The 14,807-nt window shown below is 40.8% G+C and overlaps 1 pseudogene; it reads right to left on the reverse strand.

Moving 5' to 3' along the window:
• Positions 1-11,617: 11,617 nt before the first annotated feature.
• LOC106564182 (general transcription factor II-I repeat domain-containing protein 2 pseudogene) lies at positions 11,618-13,790 on the reverse strand (annotated as a pseudogene).
• Positions 13,791-14,807: the final 1,017 nt, after the last annotated feature.

Raw genomic sequence — 14,807 nt, forward strand, 5'->3', positions numbered from 1 at the left:
ACTGTTTTGCAGATTATAAAAAAAGAAGATCAGTCTTCACATGGCTAAAGGAAAAGGAATATAACATATACTGTTTACAGGAACCTCATTCTACATCCTTAGATGAAGTTGTGTGGAAAAAGGAATGGGGTGGTGAAATAATTTTCTTTCATGGACAAAATAACTCAAAAGTTGGGATGATATTAATTAACAAAAATGTTGATCTGAATGTGCAAATAGTCAGGAATGATTCGCAAGGAAGGTGGATCCTTTTGAATATGAAAGTGGACGGAAAAGAGATTTGCTCATTAGTCTATATGGTCTTAATCGGGATGATCATACTTCTTCGAAAACATTTATACCAATTCATTGAACTTACAGGCAACAAATTATCAAATCATTATGGTAGGAGACTATAACACAGCGTCAAGTACCTCAATGGACCGTAAAGGTCCTCTACAAACTATCATCACCGTGCCCTTAAGGAAATCACAAATATTATGGACACATTAGAAATAGTGGATATTTGGAGACTAAAAAACCCGACCTAGTGACATATACATGGAGGAGACTTCATCAAGCTAGTCGTCTTGACTACTTTCTTCTCTCTTTCTCTCTTGTAACAAAGGTTTAAAAAGTTTTAATAGGAGACAGAATGTGATCGTATCATCATCTAATTGGCATTCATATAACTCTTAAAGTTTTTCCACGTGGACGGGGATATTGGAAATTGAATCAACGTTTACTGGAGGACAACTTATTTTTCACTAAGACAAAATAATTTATGACTGAATTTTTCCAGTATACAGTGATTCCTCCTTTAAAAGTTGCATCATACCGCGGCACACCCTGTGTGCTGCTGAAGCATTCTGTGGCACGTCATTGAATTCTCAGCCATTTCTTCTGTTACTGCCAGTTATTACCAGTTTGACCACCAGAGGGCATTTTTGAGATGCATTTCATAGTATTCCGTATTGGCATTACCAGAGAATTTAAAACCTTCTTTTGTAATAACATAGTATATGGGATTGATTTTAAGAAACTTGGCTTAATTAATTTGATTAATATTATGGTGTTTCCATTCAGAGAAAAATTGTCAGTTTGTAAATTCAGAACATTTCGCTCTCGGAGCGCACACTGGACGTTCGGGCCGAGGAGTAGGGTTGATTTGAGCATTCTGGCCTTACAACGGCAGTCAAGCACCCAAGCTAACGTTGGCTAGCTACTTCCAGAAACAAATGAGACCACTCTGACCATTTTACTCATCCTAGCAGAGCTGGTAAGGCCCTCGTAATCACGAAAAAAACTGGCCTATTGTAGTGCATTTTTCACCCTGTCAGCTCCTATTAGTTCTATTGAGCATCATGGCATCAACTCGCCTTTCGAATGTTCTATTCCCAGCTTATTGTTCAACGTAACAATGCCTGCTTCGCTATTGTTGGCAATGAGACCTGCTCACGTTGTTTATAGTTAAAACGCTAGGGTTCCAATTTAGCCAACGTTCTTAACCTGTTGGGGCTCGGGGGCAGTATTGAGACATTTTGAAAAAAATATGTGCCCATTTTTAACTGCCTCCTACACCAACTCAGAAGCTAGGATATGCATATTATTAACACATTCGGATAGAAAACACTCTGAATTTTCTAAAACAGTTTGAATGGTGTCTGTAAGTATAACAAAACTCATATTGCAGGCAAAAACCTGTGAAAAATAGATAAAAAAAATGTGAATTTTGTGACTGTACTATTTAGTGTCATTGTTTTATAGATACCATAGTGAGAAAGGATTCATTTCGCAACACCTACGGCTTCCACTAGATGTCAACGATCTTTATAAAGTTGTTTGAAGCGTCTATGATAAACAGAGACCAAATTAGAATCCAAGGAAGTCGACATGTCATCACTTCATTTTTTTGCGCCTGCGCATAAATCTGAGAAACGTGAGTTTGTCATCATTTTTTATCTAGACATAGGATAGGTTGTGTGAAAATATTACTGATGTTTAACGTTAAAAATGGACCAAAAGATTAATGCTAAACAACATTTGACATGTTTGAACGAACATAAATAGATTATTTACTAGGTTTTTTTAGCTTTTCGGCGTGATTTTACCAGCCCCCCAACCACGTTTTGTGGGAGCATAATGAACGCTAAGTACTTGGTGTTATTTGGACATAAATTATGAACTTTGTCAAAAGAAACCACATTTGTTCCGGACCTGGAATGCCTTCCGGACCTGGGATCCTGCCTTCTGATGGAGATAATCAAAGGTAAGGGGGTATTTACAATGTTATTATCGATTTTAGATTATGCTAACTGTATAGCATAGCCTGTTGTTCTTAGCATAGCACCCCGTTTATTGCAAAATGTGATTTCCCAGTAAAGTTATTTTGAGATCTGGCCATTCGGTAGCAATTACGAGATGATAATATATTATTCTTTGAATGACAATATTATAATTTACCAATGTTGTCGAATAGTAATTTTATTATGTTCACCGGAAGCATTTCAGAGAAGAAAAAAATCTGAATTTCACGCTACTGTAAAATGCTGTTTTTGGATATAAATATGAACTTCATGGAACAAAAAATGCATGTATTGTATAACATAATGTCCTAGGAGTGTCATCTGATGGAGATTGACAAAGGTTAGTGCATAATTCTAGCTGGTTTCTACTTTTGGTGACGCCTGACCTTGAATTGAAAATGGATGTTTGTACTTTTGTGGCTATGTACTGTCCTAACATAATCTAACTTTATGCTTTTGCCGTAAAGCCTCTTTGAAAATCGAACAATGTGGTTAGATTAAGGAGATGTTTATCTTTTAAATTGTGTAAAATAGTTGATGGTTTGAGAAATTGAAATTATTAGATTTTTGATGTTTTGAATGTCCAGCCTTGTTAGCAATCCCGACTCGGGGTTCATTGCTAACCTGTAGCCCCAACAGCCGTTTTTCAGCATTGGGTGAATTTTGACTCGTTCTATTGTCCAGCCTATAGGTAGCCAGAGCGAATTTACGAAAGCACCCGAATGTCCATTGAGAAAGCACAACGACTATACCATTTAGCTAAGCTAAGAAGGATGAGAATAATCAAGTCAATAAGCGTTGGGTAGTTAGATAGTCTATAGTTTATATACTGGCAAGTTTGATGTATAACTACTAATGTTAGGTAGCTAGCTAACATACCGGTACATACTGTTGTAATGATATGCTATGTGGTTTGTAAGGACAGCATAGCTAACAAATTCTCAGCCAAAATAACGTGTAAGGTAACTTATTTGAAAAGTAATTTATTACATTGAGTAGCAAGGTACCCCTTGGTCGTTAGGGCAAATCTGGTCTGTGATAGGAGGATTTTTTTCACACCTAGCTCAGCTATTAGACTATTCTTTAGTAAAGGTTAAATAGTCTATTGTTCAGCTATTAGCCCTCCTCCTCAAACTTGCAAGAAATTGCTGTTCCTATCTCATTCCTTTCCCTCTTCCACGCGTCATCATTCTGCTCCTGAGTGGCTCGCTTGTGGGCGTGCTGGCAGGATATGGCAGCATTTTCGGTTGTGCGTCTAGACTTCTGCATACAGTAGCACGTTTGTATGAAGGTGTGGTTATTCACAGGCAAATTGTTATATGCTATGGAGTCCTCCCGGTTTTGCCCCTTGCCTGTTTCTGGACTTTGTACCCGCCTGCCTGACCATTCTGCATGCCTTGACCATGAGCCTGTATGCCAGTACCTCCTGGACTCTGATCTGGTTTTGACCTTTTTGCCTGTCCACGACCATTCTCTTGCCTACCCCTTTGGATTAATAAACATTGTGAGACTACAACCATCTGCCTTCTAGTGTCTGCATTTGGGTCTCGCCTTGTGCCTTGGTACAAAGGAAGTCGAAGCGGACACCTACGAAGATGGCATCTTAGGTAAGCAGCACTGGGATGTATTGATGGCTGTATCTGCTGCTTAGATTGAATGGTCATATCTCAGTTATTGTTTTCAAATCTATAAAAATAAGCTGTTTTCTTTACTTTCAGAGAGCGAGGGGTCAAATGTAGATATTGCCAGATGTTCACTGTCCGAGGAACAGGCCGTGGAAGCTTTATTGCTGGCAAAAGTGTCCATAACCAGAGGTAATTAAAATGTTCTGTGTTCTTTTTCTCCATCTCTGCCTGTCTTGTTGTACACAGAACCTGTCTGACATGCATTAATTTAAAAAACCTTAAGATGTCAGCTGCTAATTTTCAGATTTACACCACATAAACACAGCCATTTTCACTGGACTATCTGTTGCTGCCAAGTCATGATTTCCCTGGGGGTTAGCCTTGCAATAACCAAGTGGTGAGACACATAGCCCTCTATATTTAAATGTTTCATGTACTCTCCGATAGGTGTCTGCGTGACATATAGTATTTTCTATTGACATGATCTTCTATTGTTTGTCCTCATATGTCTGTTTTTCAGCATAAAGTTCTCTGTAGCCACTTAGTGTGGACACCAGGTGAGACCACACAATAACAGTCTCTCTTCTTCACTTCATCCCTCTCCCCCTTCTCCCTAAATCCTCTAGGTTATATCAGCTGTTTTGGTGAACCCCTCTCGCATCTGAACTGTCTGACCGAGGGCACAGCATGATCATATGTGAGATGTCACTTGGTCGGGTCAACAGGAAGTATTATGAAAGAGATGCTTTACATTGAAATACAGACAGAGATGTAGTAGTCCCAGAGTTAATGATCCAAGGTCAGTTTTGTATTTCACCTCCTGATTTAAGATGACTGACTATTAGAATTTTTTTTAAAATCAAGGCTTAATCATGCTCTCTCATCTGCAGGTATGTTTTGATGTGAGAGAGGAAGCCAGTCCCGTCATCGCCACCTCACCCGCTCTTAAGATAACCTTCGGGCCAACTGGGGGCCCAAGGCTGGTTAGGAGACACCGCAATTGTGATGAACTGACAGAATATTAGGGTAGCACTGTAATTCATGAATCATATCCTGCCGCTGTTCTTTCCTCTTTCCCTTCCTGTCTTCTACACCTCTCTTCCCACCTTGTCTTTCTTCCTCGTTTTATAATGCACACCATATGTGTATTGAAGTACAGATTGAACTTGTATTTATAATATTGCAATTATCATAATTATAATGTATTTATAACACCTGGATAATTAACTACTTTCAATAAAGTGTTTCACATTCTCCACTGGTTGAAATATCTCATTGAAATACTATCCTGTGTTCTCAGGTTAATGCAGATGAAGAGAGTTAGATATGCATAGGAAGTGTAGTGAACTGTTTTTTTCCCTGTATATATGATTTACAAATCAATCATGTTTCTAGTCTATTGCATAGTTACAATGTGTAATCATTGATGTCGCAGGAGTGGTAAACACTGAAGTGTATAATTGTAATGCATACATGCAGACACAGCATCATTCAAATAATGGAGTTTGATGTGACTGAAAAATAATGTCTCAGAGATTCATACCTGAACCTGTCACGCCCTGACCTGAGAGAGCCGTTTTTCTCTGTTTAGTTAGGTCGGGGTGTGATATGGGGTGGGCATTCTATGTATTTAAATTTCTATGTTTTGGTCAGGTATGGTTTCCAATCAGAGGCAGCTGTCTATCGTTGTCTCTGATTGGGAACCATACTTAGGCAGCCTTTTCCCACCTGTGTTTTGTGGGTAGTTGTTTTCTATTTTGTTATATGTGACCTGACAGAACTGTTGGTTTTCGTTTTTGTTTCTTTGTTCTAGTGTTCTCAGCATTAAAAAATCATGAACACTCACCACGCTGCGCTTTGCTCCCCTCTTTACGACAGCCGTAATAGAACTACCCACCACCAAAGGACCAAGCAGCGTGCCCAGGAGGAGCAGGGATGCGCTCGGTGCAAGCTCAGTGCGCTTGGTGCAAGCTCCCCACAGTTGCCGTGCTAGAGTTGGCAGTGAGCCAGGAAGAATTGTGCCAGCTCAGCGTTACTGGTCTCCAGTGCGTCTCTTCGGCCCAGGTTATCCTGCGAAAGCTCTACGCACGGTACCCCCCGTTCACCAGCACAAACCAGTTCGTCCGGTGCCAGCGCTCCGCCCTTGCTGGGCTAAAGTTAACATCCAGCCAGGACGGGGTGTGCCAGCCCTAAGCTCCAGACCTCCAGTGCGCCACCACGGCCCAGTATACCAGCGGCGCGGGGCCTCCAGCGGCGGTCCGCGGCCCGGGGCCTCCAGCGGCGGTCCGCGGCCCGGAGTCTTCAGCGGCGGTCCGCGGCCCGGAGTTGTAAGCGGCGGTCCGCGGCCCGGAGTTGTAGGCGGGGGGGGGGGGGGGGGTACTGTCACGCCCTGACCTGAGAGAGATGGTGTATTTCTCTATTTTGTTAGGTAAGGGTGTGTGGTGGGCATTCTATGTTTTGTATTTCTTTGTTTTGGGCCGAGTATGGTTCCTAATCAGAGGCAGCTGTCTATCGTTGTCTCTGATTAGGAATAATACTTAGGCAGCCTTTTCCCACCTGTGTTTGTGGGTAGTTGTTTTCTGTTTAGTTTTTTGTACTTGACAGAACTGTTGGCTTGTCATTTTGTTTGAGTGTTTCATAGTGAAATAAAATCATGAACGCTCACCACGCTGCGCTTTGGTCCCCTCTTTACGACAGCCGTAACAGAACCGTACCTTTATATGCCAAGGAAGAGTACATGATCAATGAATATATTTAATGTACAGGCTACAATGTGTGAATCTCATGCGTGGAAATAACTACAGTACATGTGTATATATGACTTGCATCCATGGCACAGTAAAGTTAATATATTCTATCCATAGGCTTCATTAATGCCATTCAGACTTGAAATTGACACAACAACTATGATAGCTGAGGTTCATAGATTAGTTCAGAACCTAACGTTTTAGGGTCCATACACAGATCGGTGACATACTGTAGCTAACTACACTTCCATAGGCATACAGTTATTTTTATCCTCCACTACACAATAAGCAAGTAAATAGTTAGCTAGCTATTCAGCTGCATTGCAAGGCAAGCTTACACAATTTAACATTCAATTTGCAGTAAATGCAAGATTCTTTACATCTACTGTTTCACAAGATGACAGCCTGGTTTGCTGGTTTTCTCAGGAGTCCCTAAAACATTAAACAACACAAATTACAAATTCACTCTAACACTAGCTAGCTGGCTAATGTTAACTAGTCAGATAACTTGCTAAATAGCGATTTTCGTAAATAAACTTTATGACAAAAAAATATGCACAAACGTTTGTCTCTACATTAACTAACATATTCCTCTGAATTGTAAATGTTTTGCTTGACTCGTTGTGACGTTATAACAACTTACATCTGGTTCCACCGTAATGTTTTGTCAGCCATCTTTGTTGAAGAACGACACAAGGCAAAGGTGGCTCGCATCAAAAGTCGTCATTGGAACCACTCGATATGATTGGTCATATAAAAACCTTGGGACCCAAATGCATAATGAGTGCTCTAACTCCCCCTTGTGGTGGTCTGGAGCAATGAAGCCGTGATGCTGGGTACCTCTAAGTCCCGCGGTGCAAGCTCGCAACTTTTAGAGTTATCAGAATCGTACGGGAAGGTCTGCTCAATCCAAGAGTACAACCAATTGATTACAACATTACCCCAAAAATGGAGGAGGTGGATGGCAGTGGGAGGAGGTAGGGAACTGGTCTGTCTGCCCAATATAAAGGATCAAAACTGTCGGAGGAATAAAAATAACATAAATAGGAAAGTATACCAGTTTCATTTGAGGACCAGGATGTTGACAACTGTGCCATACAGATTGCAAAATAGTTGGGAAGAGATTTTTGATGTACCGATTCCATGGTACAGGGTGTATGAGTTCATATGTAAAAGAACGCAAGATTTAAAACTTTGTGCTTTTCAGATACAATTATTATATAGAATTCTTGCCACCAACAAAATGTTGAATATTTGGGGCATAAAATCATCAAAGCTCTGCAGATTTTGTTGTGAGGATACAGAATCAATAGATCATTTATTTTGGTATTGCCCTTAGGTAGCCTGTTTCTGGTCTCAGGTTCAGGAATGGCTGAAAATGCATAGCATTGATCTAAAATTGTCCCTAGGAGATCTTAGGAGATCTGGAGAGACCGGGTCAGTCAATTATTACTAATATATTATTAGGGGAATGGAATTAATTGTATTATGTTTTTTTTCTTTTCTTGGGGGGACAGTGGGAGGGGTCTCAAATGGTTGAGGGACAGCTATTGGGGAACTGTGGGGTGATCTTGGAGGGTTCGTGTTCATGTTTTTTGGGCCTGGTGGGAGATCTGTCAATGTGCCCTTGAGCAGGGCATTGACCCTGGATGCTTCTGTGCGTCGCTCTGAATAGGAGTCTGTTGGATGACTGGTATGATGTAGTTGTTGAGTGGCTTCACTGCAAGTATATTGTATGTTTCGGATATTCAATGAAAAAATATATACATTTTAAAAAATTTTAAAGTTGCTAGCTAGCATTAAACTTATTTTATAAAAAACAATCAATCTTTACCTAATCACTAGTTAACTACACATGGTTGATGATATTATTAGATTAACTAGCTTGTCCTGCATTGTATATAATAAATGCGGTGCCTGTTAATTTATCATCAAATCACAGCCTACTTCAACTTCGCGAAATGGGTGATGATTTAACAAAAGCGCAATCACGAAAAAAGCACACTCATTGCACATATGTACCTAACCATAAACATCAATGCCTTTCTTAAAATCAATACACAGAAATAAAAAAAATGTAACTGCATATTTAGTTAAAATAAATTCATGTTAGCAGGCAAAGAGACATTTTGTCACTTCTCTTGCATTCAGTGCAAGCAGAGTCAGGGTATATGCAGCAGTTTGGGTTGCCTGGTTCGCTGCGAAATGTATGAAGACCATTTCTTCCTAACAAGACTAATTAATTGGCCAGAATTTTACATAATCATAACATAACATTGAAGGTTGTGCAATGTAACAGCAATATTTAGACGTAGGGTTGCCACCCGTTCGATAAAATAAGGAACGTTTCCGTATTTCACTGAAAGAATATAGTTACGTTTTCGAAATGATAGTTTCCGGTTTTGACCATATTAATGACCAAAGGCTCATATTTCTGTGTGTTTATATTATAATTAAGTCTATGATTTGATATTTGATAGAGCAGTCTGACTGAGCGTGTCACGCCCTGACCATTGAGAGCCATTGTTTCTCTATGGTGTAGTAGGTCAAGGCGTGACTAGGGGGTGATCTAGTATATCTATGTCTATGTTGTGTTCTAGTTTCTTTTTCTATGTTGGTGTTTTGTATGATTCCCAATTAGAGGCAGCTGGTAATCATTGTCTCTAATTCAAATCAAATCAAATGTATTTATATAGCCCTTCGTACATCAGCTGATATCTCAAAGTGCTGTACAGAAACCCAGCCTAAAACCCCAAACAGCAAGCAATGCATGTGAAAGAAGCACGGTGGCTAGGAAAAACTCCCTAGGAAAAACTCCCTAGAAAGGCCAAAAACCTAGGAAGAAACCTAGAGAGGAACCAGGCTATGAGGGGTGGCCAGTCCTCTTCTGGCTGTGCCGGGTGGATATTATAACAGAACATGGTCAAGATGTTAAATTGTTCATAAATGACCAGCATGGTCAAATAATAGTAATCATAGTAGTTGTCGAGGATGCAACAAGCACGTCCGGTGAACAGGTCAGGGTTCCATAGCCGCAGGCAGAACAGTTGAAACTGGAGCAGCAGCACGGCCAGGTGGACTGGGGACAGCAAGGAATTGGGGATCATATTTAAGTAGTTATTTTTCCCACCTGTGTTTGTGGGATCTTGTTTCTGTGTAGTTGCCTATGAGCACTGATTGAGCTTCATGTATCGTCTATTTGTTGTTTTGTGCGTTTCACTCAAATAAAATATGTGGAACCCAGATCACGCTGCACATTGGTTCGAGTATGCTTCCAGTTCGTACGACGAGCGTGACAGAGCGGTGGTAGGCAGCAGCAGGCTCGTAAGCATTCATTCAAACAGCACTTTACTGCGTTTGCCAGCAGCTCTTAGCAATGCTTGAGGCACTGCGATGTTTACATCTTCAAGCCTATCAACTCCAGAGATTAGACTGGCAATACTAAAGTGCATATAACCTGTTAGGGCTAGGGGGCAGTATTGACACGGCCGGATAAAAAACGTACCCGATTTAATCTGGTTACTACTCCTGCCCAGTAACTAGAATATGCATATAATTATTGGCTTTGGATAGAAAACACCCTAAAGTTTCTAAAACTGTTTGAATGGTGTCTGTGAGTATAACAGAACTCATACGGCAGGCCAAAACCTGAGAAGATTCCATGCAGGAAGTGGCCTGTCTGACAAGTTGTGTTTCATCTTGGCTCTTTTTATTGAAGACTGAGGATCTTTGCTATAACGTGACACTTCCTACGGCTCCCATAGGCTCTCAGAGCCCGGGAAAAAGCTGAACGATATCGAGGCAGCCTCTGGCTGAAACACTTTATCGCGTTTGGCAAGTTGCCGATCAGAGTACTATGGGCTTAGGCGCGTGCCCGAGTCGACCGAATGCTTTATTTTCTTGCGTCTGTTTACCTAAACGCAGATTCCCGGTCGGAATATTATCGCTTTTTTATGAGAAAAATGGCATAAAAATTTATTTTAAACAGCGGTTGACATGCTTCGAAGTACGGTAATGGAATATTTAGAATTTTTTTGTCACGAATTGCGCCATGCTCGTCACCCTTATTTACCCTTTCGGATAGTGTCTTGAACGCACGAACAAAACGCCGCTATTTGGATATAACTATGGATTATTTTGAACCAAACCAACATTTGTTATTGAAGTAGAAGTCCTGGGAGTGCATTCTGACGAAGACAGCAAAGGTAATACAATTTTTCTTATAGTAAATCTGACTTTGGTGAGTGCTAAACTTGCTGGGTGTCTAAATAGCTAGCCCTGTAATGCCGGGCTATCTACTGAGAATATTGCAAAATGTGCTTTCACCGAAATGCTATTTTAAAATCGGACATATCGAGTGCATAGAGGAGTTCTGTATCTATAATTCTTAAAATAATTGTTATGCTTTTTGTGAACGTTTATCGTGAGTAATTTTGTAAATTCACCGGCAGTGTTCGGTGGGAATGCTAATCACATGCTAATGTAAAAAGCTGTTTTTTATATAAATATGAACTTGATTGAACAAAACATGCATGTATTGTGTAACATAATGTCCTAGGGTTGTCATCTGATGAAGATCATCAAAGGTTAGTGCTACATTTAGCTGTGGTTTGGGTTTATGTGACATTATATGCTAGCTTGAAAAATGGGTGTCTGATTATTTCTGGCTGGGTACTCTGCTGACATAATCTAATGTTTTGCTTTCGTTGTAAAGCCTTTTTGAAATCGGACAGTGTGGTTAGATTAACGAGAGTCTTGTCTTTAAAATGGTGTAAAATAGTCATATGTTTGAAAAATTGAAGTTTTTGCATTTGAGGAATTTGAATAACGCGCCACGGGATTACACTGGCTGTTGAGTAGGTGGGACGCAAGCGTCCCACCTAGCCCATAGAGCAGGGGTGTCAAACTCAAATACCCAGTGGGCCAAAATGTAAAACCTGAACAAAGTCGCGGGCCAACATTGAACAAATGAACCTTTTAATATGGACCCAAACAAGTTTTGCTTTAACATTGAATATGGAACAAGCATCGCTTATTACCATACAATATATAATTTAATAGTGGAGACATGCAAAATCGAATTTCAAATGAAAAAACACATCAATGGCATTCATTTATTAAATAAATAAAATTTAAATAAAAATCGTATGCCTCTTTTCTATTTGCAGCCTTCTGATTTAAATACCAAAATAAACTTTTTCCACTGGCTAATAATTTTACAAATAAAATGATAATAAATCAATCAACCATTCAAGCCCATGCCTTGTAGCAAGAAAAAGTGCATAAAGAAAACGTTAATTATTGCTCACTGATCTAATCTGATGTGCCCAAGCCAGATACCTGGCATCTCTTCTTGGATGCTAGTTCATCAATGTCTGGGCTCAGGCTCTGAGCTGAAGAAATCCTCAGTATCGAGCGAAGGTGTTCATCAGTCAGACGTCTCCTGTGAGTTGTTTTGGTCATCTTCATCGAGGAGAAAAGTTGCTCGCATAGATAAGTGCTGCCGAACATGGAGAGCATCTGAGCAGCTTGGGTGCGGAGCTGAGGCATTGTGTCAGGGATGAACCGTGGAAACTGTGCGGCGCCCACAGCATCATACTTTGACTTCAGCGTGTCATTGCACTGGAGTTCAATCAGCTCCATTTGGATGTTGGTTGGTGCTTTTTCCACATCAACTGCGAAGGGATTACTAAGCAGTTCAAACCTACATTTCTGGACATCGAAGTCGGCAAATCGCCGGCTAAACTCAGCGGCGAGAACACTGAGTTTTTCAGCAAACTGTGCGCATGGGAACACGGCGGTAGAGATCTGCGCTTTTATGGTTTGGCAGCAGGGAAAATGGCAAGGGTTTCCTTGCAGCATCTGATTCTCCCACAGGCACAGTTTAGTTTTAAAGGCCCTCACTGCAGCGTACATGTCTGTGATGATGCGCCCCCGCCCCTGAAGCTGCAGGTTCAGCGCATCGAGATGGCTCGAGATGTCACAGAGAAAGGCCAGCTCACACAGAAACTTTTGCTCCCGGAGCTCTGCTGTATCCTTCCCTTTGGTTTCCAGGAATTGACATATTTCCTCACGCAGCTCGAAACATCTGTTCAGTACTTTTCCTCTGCTTAGCCATCTCACCTCTGTGTGATACGGCACGTCTGCGTATTCCGAACCACACTCCTCTAGAAAAAATTTAAACTGGCGGTGATTCAGACCTTTGGCTCTTATAAAGTTAACTACCTGTGTTACTGTGGTCATAACATGTTCCATCTTCAGGGCTTTGGCACACAGTGATTCCTGATGTATGATGCAGTGGTAAACAGTTAGCTCACCTGCACAGTTCTCTTCCCGCATCTTCTCCCGAACCATGCCAACCAGTCCACTCTTTTTACCGCACATCGCTGGCGCACCATCTGTCGTTAATCCAACGAGTTTAATCCCACGGCAGCTTTATTTCAGTTACACATTTGGAAACCTCCTCAAAGATTTCCTTTCCTGTGGTTGTGCCATGCATTGATTTGAATCCCAATAGCTCCTCCGTAACACACAGATTTGAGTCCACTCCACGGATGAAGACTGACAGCTGAGCAGTATCAGATGCGTCGCAGCTCTCATCCACAGCGAGGGAGAACGCAACGAAATCTTTTCCCTTTTCCATCAGCTGGTCATACAGATTGGTGGCAAGATCACATGTGCGATCAGCTACTGTGTTCCTGCTCAGGCTCACGTTTGAAAATGCTTGCTTTTTCTCTGGGCATACGAGGTCACAAACTTTCATCATGCACTTTTTCACGAACTCTCCCTCATTAAAGGGCCGGGCTGATTTTGCGATCTCTGCTGCCACTATATAACTAGCCTTTACAGCAGCCTCACTTTGTGATGTGGCTTTTTTGAACATTTTCTGTTGTGAAACCAAACTTCTTTTCATCTCCTCTACTTTCTGGCTCCTTTGAGTCATGTCCAGGTCCTTGTATTTGTCATGGTGTTTGTCTTTTACATATGTAAACAGATATTCTGCCTCCCACTTGTCCAAAAAGCTCCTGTTTTCTGCCTTTCTTTTCGCCATTTTTGGGAAGGGATAGCGCGCTGACAGTTGTAGCGTCTATGTTGCTATGACTACTGTCACAGAGGAGAGGGCGTTTCTGGGTCCTGTCCTGATTGGCGCGCGAAAACAACAGCAGAGCATTATGGGATTTGTAGTATTAGCGGTGAATGCGCTGTATAATACCGGCGGGCCAGCTCTAGTAGTAATTTGGTATTGTCTCGCGGGCCAAATATAATTACCCCGCGGGCCAAATTTGGCCAGAGTTTGACACCCATGCCATAGAGGATAAGAACATCCAATAGTCAAAGGTATGTGAAATACAAATGGTATAGAGAGAAATAGTAGATGCGTAATAATTCCTATAATAACTATAACCGAAAACTTCTTAACTGGGAATATTGAAGACTCATGTTAAAAGGAACCACCAGCTTTCATATGTTCTCATGTTCTGAGAAAGGAACTTAACCTCTCTAGGGCAGGCGGGACGAATTCATCCCACCTACGTAACAGCCAGTTGAATCCTGTGGCGCGATTTTCAAATACCTTAAAAATCCTATTACTTCAATTTCTCAAACATATGACTATTTTACAGCTATTTAAAGACAAGACTCTCGTTAATCTAACCACACTGTCCGATTTCAAAAAGGCTTTACAACGAAAGCAAAACATTAGATTATGTCAGCAGAGTACCAAGCAAGAAATAATCAGACACCCATTTTTCAAGCTAGCATATAATGTCACAAAAACCCAGAAGACAGCTAAATGCAGCACTAACCTTTGATGATCTTCATCAGATGACACACCTAGGACATTATGTTATACAATACATGCATGTTTTGTTCAATCAAGTTCATATTTATATCAAAAAACAGCTTTTTACATTAGCATGTGACGTTCAGAACTAGCATACCCCCCGCAAACTTCCGGGGAATTTACTAACAATTTACTAAATTACTCACGATAAACGTTCACAAAAAGCATAACAATTATTTTAAGAATTATAGATACAGAACTCCTCTATGCACTCGATATGTCCGATTTTAAAATAGCTTTTTGGTGAAAGCACATTTTGCAATATTCTAAGTACATAGCCCAGCCATCACGGGCTAGCTATTTAGAC

Source organism: Salmo salar, chromosome 17 (genome assembly GCF_965601325.2).
Source record: "Salmo salar chromosome 17, fSalSal1, whole genome shotgun sequence".
In the NCBI taxonomy this organism is placed as follows: domain Eukaryota; kingdom Metazoa; phylum Chordata; class Actinopteri; order Salmoniformes; family Salmonidae; genus Salmo; species Salmo salar.